The 14821-nt window shown below is 39.4% G+C and overlaps 1 protein-coding gene across 6 annotated transcripts in view; it reads left to right on the forward strand.

Annotated features, from left to right (window-relative positions):
- The window catches only part of LOC136560179 (BEN domain-containing protein 5), an 883159-nt gene that overhangs the window by 337608 nt on the left and 530730 nt on the right, over positions 1 to 14821 (forward strand). The window lies entirely within an intron of this gene.

Below are 14821 nucleotides of genomic sequence, written 5' to 3' on the forward strand. Positions count from 1 at the left end.
AGTGCAGGTGTCATTTGTAAGTTTAATGTTAATGTTTCCCTGGTCAGCTTGGATGTGGCCAAGCAATTTAGGGGATAGTCCAGGTTTTAAGCTACACATAAAGTCTTTACTCTGATTATCAGGTTTGACTGACAGATAACAATTCTGATTTTTGAATACTGTTCTAAATCATTGTACTTCTCTTATGACCATGGCTTCTCAAAGGAAGTCTGTGGTGGGTTTTTGCATTTTTTTGCTGATGAAATGTGTTACAGTGGTGGAAGAAGGTGGGAGGAAATCATGAGACACGATTCCAGGAAAAGTGGAGATGTAGGATGAGTCACTTAGAGTGTTTGCTTGGGAGAGACCGAAAAGGAATCAAAGGCACAACTAACCTGTAACAAGTATGCTCAGTCATGAAGTGGATATGAGCTAAAGGTAGAATATTTTATGAAATGAGCTGGCTGATTTCGGAAAAGCAGAAAGGTTTAAGGCCCATGAGCTCTTCTGGCTGGATGTGTTTGCTTTTCCCGGTCCAATCTGTTGTTCTAATAGGCACAGCTACTGTGCCTTTCTTATCTCTCTTGAATTTGCCAGCTCCATTAGCTCTCTCTCAGACAACTGCCAGAGAGATCTTGTGTCATCATTCAGGAGGTGACAACATGAAATGTTGCATTTTCAAGCCTTTCTTTAGGTGGTTCGTTTTTGGATTTGCAGCATTTCTCCTGCACGGTTTTGAGGAGCTTTTCCTGACTGTGCAAATCCTGGGACACTCTGTGGCTGTAACAGCTCTCGGCTGATCAGGGGGTTTTGGGGGGGTAAATGATGAGTTACAGCGTGTTTATCTGGCAGATTAGAGGCTTCTGACAGTCAGGCACTGGAGAGACAGTTGTGAAACAAAAGCACTGGGTTGTGGTTTGTGTGTGCTCTTCCCATTTTTTCCTGAGGTCATTTAATTTCCCTTCTGATATTGGTAATTTCAATTTAAGAAAATACATTTTTTTTAAAATGTTTCCATTTACATTGTCTGTTTTGAATTTAATAGTGGCAATTTTAAAATAATAACAGTGATAGGCAGTTTTGGTGCTGGCTGTCTGCAATAGCAGTGTCTTTTCACTTAAAGCCACGCTGCGCTCTTACAGTCGAGTGCTAGGAACAGGCTGAGAGCAGCAACAGCACAAACTGATCTGTCAGGGAAAGTTGGGCTCAGATTTGGTTTGCTTGAGTTATGAAAATGCCTTGGCCTTTTAGCCTGTTCCCCCGGGAGTTTGATGTGTCCACACGCCGCAGCAGCATGGGGCAAACACAATCCAGGCATCTGCTGATGGAGACCCCAGCAGTGAGTGCAGCAGGAGCACTGCAGGGCCACATTATCTGCACCAGCACTGCTGGGTGGGACATGGATTATGTCTGGGGTAAGTGGTTTAACCAGCCAGGCCCTCGTGGTTAATGGACATCAAGTTTAATGATTCTGAGACAGAGATTCATAAAGGAATATGAGCATGATCACATCCAGTTGAAAATGCTATAAGCCATGATATCTTTTTTTCTCCCAGTTCCAATCCAGGTAAATAAAGCTAAAGAACTTTTGGAGGTTTTATATTTTCATTTTTAGTGCTGTGGGACTTAATACATACCTATGTTTTTACATATACAAATAGTGTACAAAATGAGACAGAAATAGTTTTTGTTCTTCTGTTTTCATGTTTTAATGTAATATATGGCTTCCTTTTTTAAAGTCAGCTGTTAACTTTTAAGACCTTTCAGCACATATTTTTCCTGTGCTTGAATTTTTATAGTCATTAATGGAATAGGAAATGGCATCTACCTTCCTGCCTCTTAATGCTAAACCCTAATTTATGAATCTTACTTAAAACTGTGGTTCATATTCAGCAGGACTCTGCTTAAAGCTAAGCTGTGAGAAAATGAGACAGATGCAAAGTCTTCCACAAAGATTTCAAACCAGCGGGCTACGTAATAGCTTGATGTATTTTTTTTTTTATTAATTGCACTTGTATGTGTATTGAATTTTCCCAACTATTTCAGTGAAAATACCATACCTTTTATCTTCAGTATTACATGGTTAAATTTCCTAAGATGCTGGCCATAATAGTTAACACACACTTGTGTTTGGATATACAACACCTCTGTGCCTTCTGGTCCCATTTAAATACCAGAGGGACAATGTTTAATACATGGTGTTGCCTGGAAAAGCAACAGATAAGAAATTGTGACTCCTACTTGAAAGCCTTTAAGTATTTAATGTTATTACAAGCTAAATTTTCACCATTTGTGTGTTTAAACTGAGAGCTGTGTATATTATTTTTCAAGTACTCTTACATAAATTTCCTACAAGTATTTTGACAAATGTCCTGTCATTCTCCTGGAAATACACAATATATGGAGCATTTTGAAGATGATTTGCTTATAAAAGTTTTTGTATCCCATATGTTGCTTTCTCTTATTTTCTCTTATTTAAGCATAAATATTACAGCTTCCTGACACTGTTTGGAAGATTTTTAGATGCTTTATTTCAACACCTTATCCTTACTGCAGTAAAGATTGCTGTTTTTAACAAACGTGCCAGTCCTATACAGCCTTACTTGTCTAAAATGGAAGATAATATTTGGACCAAACCTTTAGATATGTGAAACAGATGAGATCCTGGGAGAAATGTAAAATAATCCCCAGAAAACCTTACATCAAATATAAATAAAAAGTCCTACTGGCTTTTCTGTAGGTGCTAATGTTCTCATGCAGGGTGGTCTAACATGGTGAAGGTAAGGGTAACTCATCATGGTGATGCAGGGTAAAAACCTGAAAGAAACTGAGGAGCATTACTGCTACTTGCTAATATTTCATTTGGAAAACAGAATGACAAAGTGGATGGAATTGATCATATTTTGCTTTACATAAAGTTTTCACATCCTTCCATGTATGATTTCACAGTTAAATTGCATTTTACAGTTGTTGATGCTGATCAGTTCAGGAAATACTGAGAAATATAGAAGGATACCCCATCATCTTGGGATCTTTTCTGTTTTCCTGTTTTTAATTTTATCATTGGAGTCTGTGACCAAAGACCTTTATTTAGAGTTTTCTCTGCCCACTTTTTCCTCATCTGAAATCTACAAGCACCACATATGTTTCACTAGGAATCTGTGGTGATTGGTCTGGACTAGCAACTAGTGCAGCACCTGCTTAGATTATCTCATTGATTAGGCCCTGGAAGTGCAAACATTTGAACAATGATTTTAAGAGTAACCAACCTCTCTGGAGCTTTACAGTGTGTGCCTAGAAATCATCGGAGGCATGGTTTTTACGGTACATGTCTGTCACTTGGAACTCAAACTGTCTGTCATAAACCTCCATTCCTCTTCCCAGAGCTTCCTGAAGATTTAGCTCAGAGAATCTTTGAGGGGTGAAGAGTGAGGAGAGTGTCCTCTATTTTGATGACATTTCCTGAGACCACAGAAAAAAATACTTTTGTTGATCAGATATCAAATTCTGCACTGCAGCATTGGCGATCACTGGCTTGTAGACAACTACCTGATATACAACTCAGGGTATCAGCCTCCCTGCTGACTTAGGAGCAGTGTGTGCATTCTCTCACCAAGTTTTATAACAGTCTAAAGAGGAAGGAAAAGTGGAAAGTGTCTAGAACTTTGTCAGCTGCAGGAGAATGTGAAGAGTCTTTCAAGGCTAAATAAAACTTTGTGTAATTTAACGAAATGTATCCTACCTTTCCCTTCCCTTTGCCATCATGTCTGGTTATGTTGCAGAAGAGGGTAAAGGAGGTAATGCTCTTGTAGTCTAAACAAACTCAGCACGGTGAAATGGGGCAGTACTTTTAAATATGCATAAGGATTGCAGTTGCTCCATTTTGTGACACTGACTGTTCAGGTAGAGGAAAAAAAAGCAAAGCATCAAACCACAGAGTTTTCCCAAAATGAATATTTTTTAAAGGGCTATCAAGAAAAATGATGCTGTAACTATTATTGTGAAAAATTGGAGTGGCCTGGGTGATATCACGCATACAGTTTGGAAAAACAAGATTAGTGTAACACACCATTTTTCAATTTCTCCTGTCTTCCACAGCTCCAACCATTGCAGCATCTCATTTTTTTAACTTTGTGTCTGGGATGAGAAATCCCATGTGTGTACAATGGTTTCTGACTGCCTAGGCCCCCTGCTCCCAGCTTTTTCCCTCTGCTCCCATGTTTCCATGTGCATTGTAAATAAGGAGAGACTGAGAGAGCAGGATGTTTAGTCCCTCTTAGATCAATACTGCTGTGGGTGTCAGCAGCTAGGAATGTTGGAAAAGAGAAGAGGAGGGAATTGTCTTTTATTTCCTCTGCAGACTAAGCACCTTTACATCGGGTCCATCTCTGTTAGCTGGGGAAGAAAGCCTGCTCAGGTTATTTCTGAACCAGCACCAGCAGGCAAAAAGACCAATGTGAATAAGATGGCAAAGGATTTGAGTAGCAAGAAAATATTGGAATTTTTTTCCCCTCACTAAAATAAGGATTTTGTTCTCTAGGTGGCCATCTAGGTGGTGTTTTTTCTTAGGGCTGGGCTCAGTGGGGAGAGGGATCAAGGTCAGCATTTGCTGGAGTTGGGAGGCCTGGGGTGTTTGTGAAGCAGTAGCTCCTGGTCTGTGAGCCAGAGTATTGAAGCCCTGTTTCATTCACTTTCATCTTTCATGTTTGTTGCTCCCTTCTGACTGGGAAAACTGAGGCTTTTCCTTCCAGACTTCCTTTTTTTTTTTTCCTCTGCTGTGTGTTTAATGTGATAGCTCTGAGTTCTGTCTCCAGAAGGGATAACTAAAGGACACAAAAGGCAGGGCTGCCCACCACATGCATGTTTAGTCCTGAAAATGCAGTATTGCCATTGCTAACAGGCCACATGCTGGCACAGGGGATAAATGGGAGACCTACAGCCTCTCCTTGTCGTAGAGAAATGCAAGCACCCTTGGAGATGGGTACTCTGCAACACTCTCAAGAGTAGGAGGATGTCATAAAGTAGTTTTTCAATGGAGGGAGGTGAAAGGAGGGAATTTGAAGGAGCTTACAGAGGAGCATGGAGAATAAAATTTGTGTACATGCAAAATGTGTAGCCTGGGGAAGAAATAAAAATTTTTTGATGCTGAATTTAAATTATTTTGCTCTCACATTGTCATGTCTTGTACATGTTTTAAAATTATGTGTTTTCACGCAGAAAAAATCAGGAATTCTACAGCATAAGTCAGTCTTTATGGCAAACTAGGAGGTACCTATCTTAGACCTGCTCTTTTCTGGGAATAAAGATGAGGCACTATCAGAGATTGAGAAGATGGAGCAAATTGATTAATTAAAAAGTAGTAAATCATCAGTCCCACATGATTTATGTATAAAAGAATTCTGAGGAAGATTAAGAATGAATTAGGTGAACTGCTAACAAAGATATGCACTCTCATTAAAACCAAGCTCTTTTCCAGAGGGTTGGCAAGTATCTGGGGTTTATCCTATATTTAGACCAGTAAGCATTACATCTGCACATTGCAAATGGTCAAAAGAGGAATTTAAAAGGGAATAATAAAACACCTGGAAGATCATGATGCGAGAGACTTTAATGAGAACAGCTTCAGCAAAGGAAAACCAACTCTGTGGATGTGCCCATAAATAGGAATTAGAATGATCATCCTGGATCAGACCAAAATTCCCTCTAGCCCAGCATCCTGCCTCTCTCAGTGCCCTGTCACAGCCCCACAGGAAAGAGAGAGGAATAAAAAGATTTAGATAACCCTTTTCCCTTGGACTTGATTGACAGCAACAAAGGCCATGTCTGAATTTCAGGCGGTCATCTGCTGACATGCTGACATCATCCCTTTCCCAGAAACAAGTCCTGAACTCATTGCTGCTCAGAGAGAGAATTTCCCCCACTGACAAAAAGGAATCAGGTGGTAAAATAAGCAATGTTAGACCACCCTTTTCAGTTTTCCTGAAAAGGATCAGAGAGGACTCCAACAGCTTGGATGTTCAGAGTAGCAATAACCAGCTCCAAGGTATAACTGTACCAGCAGTATTTTCATCTAGTGAGGCCACTGTGTTGTTTTGTTGGCTCTGCACTCGCCCAGCCAAGCATTTCCTGGCAGGCCTCACCTAGAGCTTCTGCTGGCCACACCTCTGGGTGCTCTGCAGTCCATGGTGCTCTCACCCACTGTTCATCAGCTCCCACCCCTCTGCTGACTCGTTTTGTTGTTTCAGCCCTTGGAAAAGTAAGCACAGTGCTGAGAACCAGGCACAGGCTCCCAGTTCTTAAGTGAGGCTTAAACAGCTTCTGGGACTAGCATGTCTTGCAGAAGGCTTTAAGACAAGTCTCCTTTTTACCCCCCACCCCCTTTTTTTACCTTTTTTTTTTTTTTAAGGTGAAACCTTTGTATTTTGCTGCTTTATACTCTTCCTGGATTGACTCACTTGGACAGTCAGTTGACGTGGTCTTTTCCACATTTTCTCCTTGTGATGAAGTAACTCCCTTCATAACAGAAAAAAAATATAATTTTACCTAGCTGTATAGTTGCAGTATGTGCCAAAGAAAGGTGTTTCTGGCTTTCTCACCAACCTTTCCAGTTTATCTCCCTTGGATTGCATTGGATGCCAAGGTGCACTTTCCCCCTGGGAATTCCTGGGAATGTTTCCTCGCCTTTGGGTTTCAGCTCCCAGGCTTATGAGAGATGAGCTGCCTGACATAATGTATTTTGACTTTTTAAAAGCATGTGACAAAGTCTGTCACCAGACATTGCTGCAAAGGCTAAGTAGTCACATATGGTGACAGGGCAAGTATCCCCATAGATCAAAACCCGACAAGGAAACAAAAAGGCAGAGGGCTAAGTGGTCAGTTTTCATCCCACTAAAAGGCCAGCAGCTGTGTTTCTTAAAGTTAACTATCAGGTCACTTGCTAAATCTCTTTGTTAATGATCCTGGGAGAGAGAGGTGAAGGATTAGGTGGTAACATTTACAAATGACGTGTAATTACTTAAGTAATTTAAGCCTGTAGCACACTGTTGCAAACTTCTGGACGATCTAGCAAGAAGGTTCATTCCTGATAAATGAGAAGTTAGTCTGTGGAGGAAACCACACAAAAAACGTTATCCTCTGACTAAAGGGAAAAACCCTGAAGATTGCTGTTGGCAGTTCCACAGCAGAAGTCATTTGAGATGCTGTTATGGTAGAAAAAGTGAACAAGGTGCTAGAAGGCGTAAGAAATGGGGCATTAAAAATGAATTACTGAACTCAGTCTTCATTGTGTGTAGACAGATGAGAGGATAAAGCAAAATATTATGGGGAAGTTTCCCCAGCTAACAAAGTCTGATCCATGATGACAATTTCCTGTTTTCTTTTGTCTTTATCCTGCTCATACATCATCTACTATCAGAGATGCACTGATCTTTATCAGGAATAATATACTTTGGGAAGGCAAAGGCTTCCAGAGAGTTTGAGATCTTGCTAAGGACAGTTCAGTATCAACCAAGCAACAATTGGCAAAAACCTCTTTCCTATCCATTCTCCTTCCTTTGGTAGTTACTTAAAATTTGCATCTAAATGATATAAATTAAAAATCTCAACTTTGTATTTAGACTGTTGAGATCATCAACATTTTCAGCATGGATTTCAGAATTCATATGTTACTGAAAAGCTTCTTCAAGTTGGGGCTCTTATGAGACTTATAAATTATTCTTGCATAGAGAAGTCACCTGAGACTAACCTAAATGAAGTTAACATAGATTTTAAAAATTATTCTTGCAGAAGAACAGGGAGGGGTGGGAATATATGAACAGATGGGAAAGGGAGAAGAGGAGACTGAAGAAAAGGCTAATTAGGTAATTGAGGCTAAGAGGCTATTAGAGCTGACCCAGTGGTCTAGTGGTAATGCAGTTCAGGGACTTGAATTTGGGATTGAGGTTGGTCCCTCATTCCCAGGCCAACACATGCTCCAAACATCATAAGGACTCTGTTTCACAGCCTGTATCATCCTGTATGTATTTTCCAGTCAACATAATCTGGAGGGATTGTATGTCAGATTATAGTGGAGGCAGGAAAGAATTATGGAGTAAAATGCTGAATTTGGTCATGAAGATGTTAAATTATTATGCTAATGGATAAATTGTTTGGTGAAATTCTTTGGGATTCATCTGAATGTCTGTTGAAAAAAAACTGAAATAAATGTGTTTTGAAGAGAGTCTTAGTAAGAATTAACTATTTCTCACCAAGCAGCCTTTCCTAAAATTTGTCCAGGTCATGATTCTCTCAAGCATGATTTTTCTTTCCAGAGACTGTAGACAAAGCAAAGACCTAAAAGGGCATTTATTGTAAGTCATCCCATTACCTTGTTTCTGGCCAATTTGTAGCTGGTGTGCTCGTGCTGTGCCAATCTTGTCCCCTTCTCTCTGTCTCCTGACCTACCTTCTTTCCCAATGCAGTCCGTGATACACATTCTTCTGGATTTTATTTGCTTATTTGCTCCCTGATGTCAGTGTATGCAAACTGTATTCTGAAGTTGTCAGGAGCTTTGCTCTTTTGTGGCCAGAGAGTCTGGTACAGGTCAAAGCCAGGACAGGCATTGTGCTGAGGTAGAACATTTTTTGTCCTCACCTTTTTTTGGTACAACATTATTTATGCTGACTTTATTTTTTGAACTTTTCCACTTATTTACAGCATTTGTGGCTACCCTTTCTCAATTTCTTCAAAATCCTTTTGTTTTTCTTTTCTACACTGCAAACTTCGGAACTACAGAGGCGTGTCACTCCTTTACTTCCCTTGTACCTTACCTTATTCAGTGATTCTTATCACAGATTTAAGTATTTTTAAATTTTATTTTTAATCTGTATTTTTTTTCTCCTGGTAGCTGCATTTTAGGACATAAATGCTGGCCCTTGCATCCTTCTCTTGCACTCATGATATCTTCAGAGGATCACAACACATGTATGGCTAACTAGTATTTTTGTGGAAAGTTGTCTTTTCTCCTTCTCTTTCTTTTTTGTCATTTACAAACACTGCATAGAGATATTTCTATTGAAACAATCTATGGCTGGAATACCTGTGGTCAGTAGGCAAATCATATTTTGACTGAAGAAAAAATCAGCACCATTCATTATCCCTGCAGTTTAAAAGAGAGTTTCTGTAGAATAATTGCAGTGTTGGAGCTGCTGCTCCAACAGAGGAAAGTCACTGCAGTTTGAGATTTAGCAACTGGACAGAATAAACAAAAGATGGAGGGGGGAGTGTGGCTCTGGCTCTGAAGGTAGGCAGGAGGGAGGAAGGAGGGGAATTGGCTGCTTGTGCACTGGAAATCCCACTTGTACCTGCTGCTGGCAGAAGATTTTGGATTTTGTTATCAGCTGACAGCTGCTCTTAGACATATTGAAGTGTTTTGTCAAAAGAGTGATAAATTTTGACCTTTGTGGACAGATTTCGTGTTTAGGGGAGATAGACATGTGGGAAGTTATAGAAGCATTGAATGAAGCCTCCTCCCACAAAACCAAATAGAGGTTTGGAGAAACTGAACCAACACTTTTCTCCATTCGAGGGATTGAGTGTTGCCCTATCTGATATGAAGTTGCTTAAAATTAATTCAGTAATTTTAAAAACTATTTCTTGCCAGTTTACACTTTATCAGCCCTCCCTTTCATTGTCCTAATTTTGGCAAACTGAAGGGTGGTGACTTCATTTCTGCCAGAAGAACCTGGGGACAGCTTTTCAGCATAGCTTCATATCCTGAAATCATGACCCTTCCCTGCTTCTTCCCTGCTTTTTCTCTCAAAAAGGAAAAAAAAAAGCTTAATGATTAATGGAATTTAGAGAAAAAAATGGTTAAAAATGCAGTGTTTTCTCCTTGAAGTTGTAAAGAATGAAGAGACTTTACAAGCAATTTTTGTGCAGTTCATTATTATTTGAATTCCCTAACAGTTTTGATAGAGGTTGCTTAATTATTTCAATTGAAATGAAAGCTGAATGCTTAATGTGTAGAGTTTCTAATTTTTATTAAATTGAATTACACAATATTTTGATTTTTATATTTAAGAAGAAGAAACCAGGTACTGTTAGAGGTGGAAAACCTTGAGGTCTTAAGTTATGAATATATTTGGGGAACATTGTAATACACAGTAGGAAGAAAGAAAGCAGGACTTGTTTCACAGTGTCTGAAACTGAGTTAGCTGTGCCAAAACCCATTCAGTTGTCTGCAAAAAATATTTAACACCATCTGACATATTCACTGTCACTCCATGCTCTGTGAATCAAATATAAAATTATGTGCAAGAAAAAAACCCTACAAACTTATTTTGTCACAAGTAAGCTAAGAATTTTGAAGATGGTCAGCTCCACTTGTCAACAAGAATAAGCAAGAAGAAAAATAATGGCTTAGACTAACAGGGAAAGAAGTCAGGAAGGAAAGGGCTGCCTTCCAGAAGAGGAGTTTGCAGCACAAGATTTACATCCTTAGATTTTGTCCAGGGTTTGTTGGATTTCTTGCAGTTAATAACTGGGGACATCCAGCTCTAGGACTAAAATCTAAGCACTCAGAAAGAGTAGCCACATCTAGGATTCAGGACAACATCAAAAAATACCTGGAGGTTATTTTTCAAAGTTGAATCAGAATCAAGTTTTGGGTCAGTAGGCTTAATTTTGTCTGAGATTGTGACTCAGGCCCACCCCTTGGAGTCCTGTGGCAGGCTTGGAAATTTGTGAATTTGTTCAGTGGTATCCCTCCCTGTGCAAAGTGATGGCAATTGGAAATGCTCACCACAGTGTGCCACCACAGCTAATGCTGCACCACAACTTGAGCGTTTCTCTACAAGCCAGATCCAGGAATTTTTATTTTGGCCATTGATTTTTTACAGCACCTGCAGTTTTTTGTTTTTGCTCCACTTCCTTTGAAGTCTCCTGACTAGGTTATGTCTAACCTGATCCTGTGGAGGCAAGGGACTGAATAATTACTTTATGAGTGCCATATTAAAAGCAGTCCAAAGACTATTTATGCTGCTCATTAAAGTCATTGGGAATTTGGCTGGGCCATAGCTCCCTGCTTTGGTCATGCAATAGGGAGAGGAAAGCGTTCCAAAAATTGTTATTTTGTAATTACTTGTGCTGTGGTGTCACAAGAGGATTTGATTATCACCCTTCCATGTTTAAAACTGAGATTCCACAAAGCAGTACCATCAGTACCCTCAGTGTTTGTCCTCCAAAGCATTGATTAACTCCCAATTTTCAAATGGAAATAAGCAGAAGGTAGCAGAAAAAAAAAAAGAAAAAAAGAAAAAAGCAGGAGATATAATAAAAGGTTTGCTTTTAAAGTCAAAATTCTTAGTTGAAGTTAAAATTATGTTTGAATTAGAAGTATAGTTAGAATAAAGTTTTCGAAGTTCTGAATTTATACCCCTTACTGCCTCTTGCAGTACCAAGGAGTAAAATCTTGGGGCCTCGAAAGTCAACAGGTTTCTGGTACTGGATAAGGACTACAATTTTAATTTTTTTTTTTGTACACTGACAAATTTGATCCTACTGCACACTACCAAAACAGAGCAAATGTCCTGACTCCAGACTGCCCTGCTGCCAACAGAGGAACAGGAAAGCTCATGGACACTCACACTTGGAACAACAAATCCACTGGGTTGGGTGTGCTGCCTTGTCAGACAGGAGGAGAAGACACTCAAAGGCTCAAGTTTTGGCACGGGATTGTTAGCATCAAAATAGAGAGAAACTCTCCATTTCTGTGCCTCCTTCTTCCTTGGACAGAAAGATTTTTGTGTTTATCTTCGAGACTAGGCATTCTGAATTTGTGTCAAACTGATGTATGATATCAAGCTCAATTTCTTTAAATACATCTAGAAAACAGAGTGGAAATGAGTTGTTTGCACGTTATTCTGTGGCTGTGCTTGGAATGGGGGTGGTTCTCCTTTAAAGAACCACTCAGGAGCTCAGACATCCGGGCAGTTGTGCATCAATTAGCAGGATGCATTGCTGAGTGTGAGCTGCCTGGAAATGCAAAGGGACAAATGAGAGCACTGAGGTTTCCATCATCATTTTGCCTTCCTGCCTCTAACTACAAATCAGCTTCATTGTGACTCACAGCGTAAGAAGTTGGTGCATTTCTGCAGATCCGTGATAAGATATTTTTCTTTAGTAAGAAATGCAGTTAGACTCTGCATTCTGAATCTGTTCCTGCCAGGCCCGAGATGCATTAGTATTCCACTGGCAGCTGCCTGTAGGTAGGAATATTGTTTTTGTCCATAACCAGAGGGAACAATCAGACTAAGCCGTTCCCCAGCTATAAACCAGCCAAAGTAATTGGGTTTAATTTTAATTTTTGTAATAGCTTTAAATTAATAGGAGCAGCTGCTGCCACAGTGTGTGGGTGTCCTTTTCCAGAAGGCATAGAACAAAAAAGGGAAAGAGTAAACAATAGTGTGTCTAGGACACAAAGGTTAATTCAAGAACTGAGCAATGTCTTTTCGTTATCAAAAACTCAGTTGGTGATATCTAGCACTTTGTCTCTTTTCTTTCCTTTTCTTTCCCTTTTTTCTTTTCTTCTTTAATTCCCTGATAAGATCTCAATCTGATTAAGCTCCTGTGTGTAAAGATGTGTTGTTGGTATCTAAATGGTAACTCTCTTTCTCTGTATGACTCACAAATAGATTAGCAGTGACAAAGTGCTAGGAGAGATAAAAATAGATTAGCAGTGACAGGAGTACTATTATAATTATTTTTGGAAGATATGGTTTGAATTAAGAGTTTGGGCACTTTTTGCCCTGAGAGGGTGAATTTAAACCTAGGAGCTGAGGATGGTTTCTGCTGTTGTGTCAGACACCAGATAGTGAAATGTCAATACCAGATGTCCTAGACATCAAGATTAGCCATAATAGCCAAATGCAGCCATAAAGTGATGTGTCAAAGTGGATAATAAAACAGATGCTTAGCTTTTATAATGAAGGGGAAAGGGAATGAAATATCAAAAGTGCCTTTAATACATTAACAAAGTTGTCTTCAACTTGCTTAAAAGTAGAAAGTTATTGAACCAAGGAGAACTATGTGTCATTTAAACATTAACTATCAGCAGATGAATTTCAATTAGCATTAGCCTTTCTAAAATCCTGAATTTCCTCCTATTGGTCTCATTTTACATGAAATTTTTATAGCACAAAGTGAGGCTTGTCCTTTATTATTTTCCCCATGCTAATTTGGAAACAAATAAAGTTCAACAACTCAGCAACACACTGTTTAAACTTGCATTACGGTTTGAGGACTGGGAGCTGGAATACATTTACCCACTGCCATATCATCTGCTTGATTTGAGATCAAATGAGGGATGTCCTATAGCACTCCAGAGTAAGGGAGAATGATAGAAATATGTTAAGATACTGAAGAAAACCATTAGGTAAGAGGGCTGCATGCAGATGGCTGGTGGCATTTTTTCCCTACTGATACTTTGTAAAAGAGAATAAAAGGTTTGTTTTTCTGTCTTTTATACTTGTGTGTTAAATAGAATTTCCAGATCTTAATGGTGAACAAATGCCTTATTTAACCAAAAAAATCTTTAAATCATAGATTTCATTAGGTTGGAAAAGTCCTTTAATATCATTGAGTCCAAATTTATCCTGGCACTGCCAATGCTGCCCCCAAAATACATCCCCAGGTGCCACATCTACACATCCTTTAAATACCTCCAGGAATGGTGACTCCACCACATGCTCTGACAGCCTCTTCCAATGCTTGACAACCCTTCCACTGAAGAAATATTTCCTTATATCCAATATAAATTTGAGGTGTGGCCCCACAGTGCCCAGGACCGGGGCACAGTAACTGCCCTGCTCCTGCTGCCACACCATTGCTGGGACAAGCCAGGTGCCACTGGCCTTCCTGCCCACCTGGGCACAGCTGGCTCATGTTCAGTCATGATGGTGAAGTTATTGAGGTCCTGAATGTTCAAGAAGCAGGGCGTTAAAAATGGCAGCAGATAAATTCCTTTTCTGAGTGTAATTAACTGCATCACCGGTTCTTTATTTTGCTTTCTCAAGAAGATTTCAATTCTTTTCTGTTTCTTTTTGTAGACCCTGAGTCTTGCTGGTCAGACTCGTTAACTGATGCTAATTGGCAAACGAGTACCTGTGTATAATGAGAGGGTTTTGTCCTCTAATTCCGATTAGCAATGAGAGGCCAAAACTGAGGCTCTGCTGCAGACCAGCTTCTCGGAATGATTACAAAGACACACATTACTGGTGCTATGTCTGTAAATCTTGTTATGCTTCTACCTCACCATGATCCCAGTTTAGCTGAGATCTGCTTCAATCATTAGATGAGACCTGTTTATAAGGTTGTGTAATTGAATCAGGTAAAGTCTGCAGGACCATAGCATTTTGTTGCCAAACATGACTGGTAAGTTACTTACATCAAATTACAAGAGCATGGCATGATTGGAGACTATTCCTGTCTAAATGAAGCTGGAAATTCCACCTAAGAAATGAACAAAGCATACAAGCAGAAATAGTGAACATCTCCCATCCATAGAACAAGTTTTTGCCCCACCTCTGAAATATTACTTATTTATCTTGAAAAGTAAGAAAATAACAGGAGTTGTGTGAGAGATTGCAGACAGATATTTGTTATTCCTCAAAGAGATACCACCTTCATAACAATGGCATAAATGTCTTTATTATAATTATTTACCATCATGTACATTCATTTCTATCTTGTCAGACAAACCAGAAATGTTGAGGAGAGCAGCACTCCAATTTGGAATGGGAACAGATACAACAAAAGAATTCTCCTTTGCTTTCTGTTTTAAGAGCTGGTTATTTTCCATACCTGA

Source organism: Molothrus aeneus, chromosome 9, assembly GCF_037042795.1.
Source record: "Molothrus aeneus isolate 106 chromosome 9, BPBGC_Maene_1.0, whole genome shotgun sequence".
NCBI lineage: Eukaryota > Metazoa > Chordata > Aves > Passeriformes > Icteridae > Molothrus > Molothrus aeneus.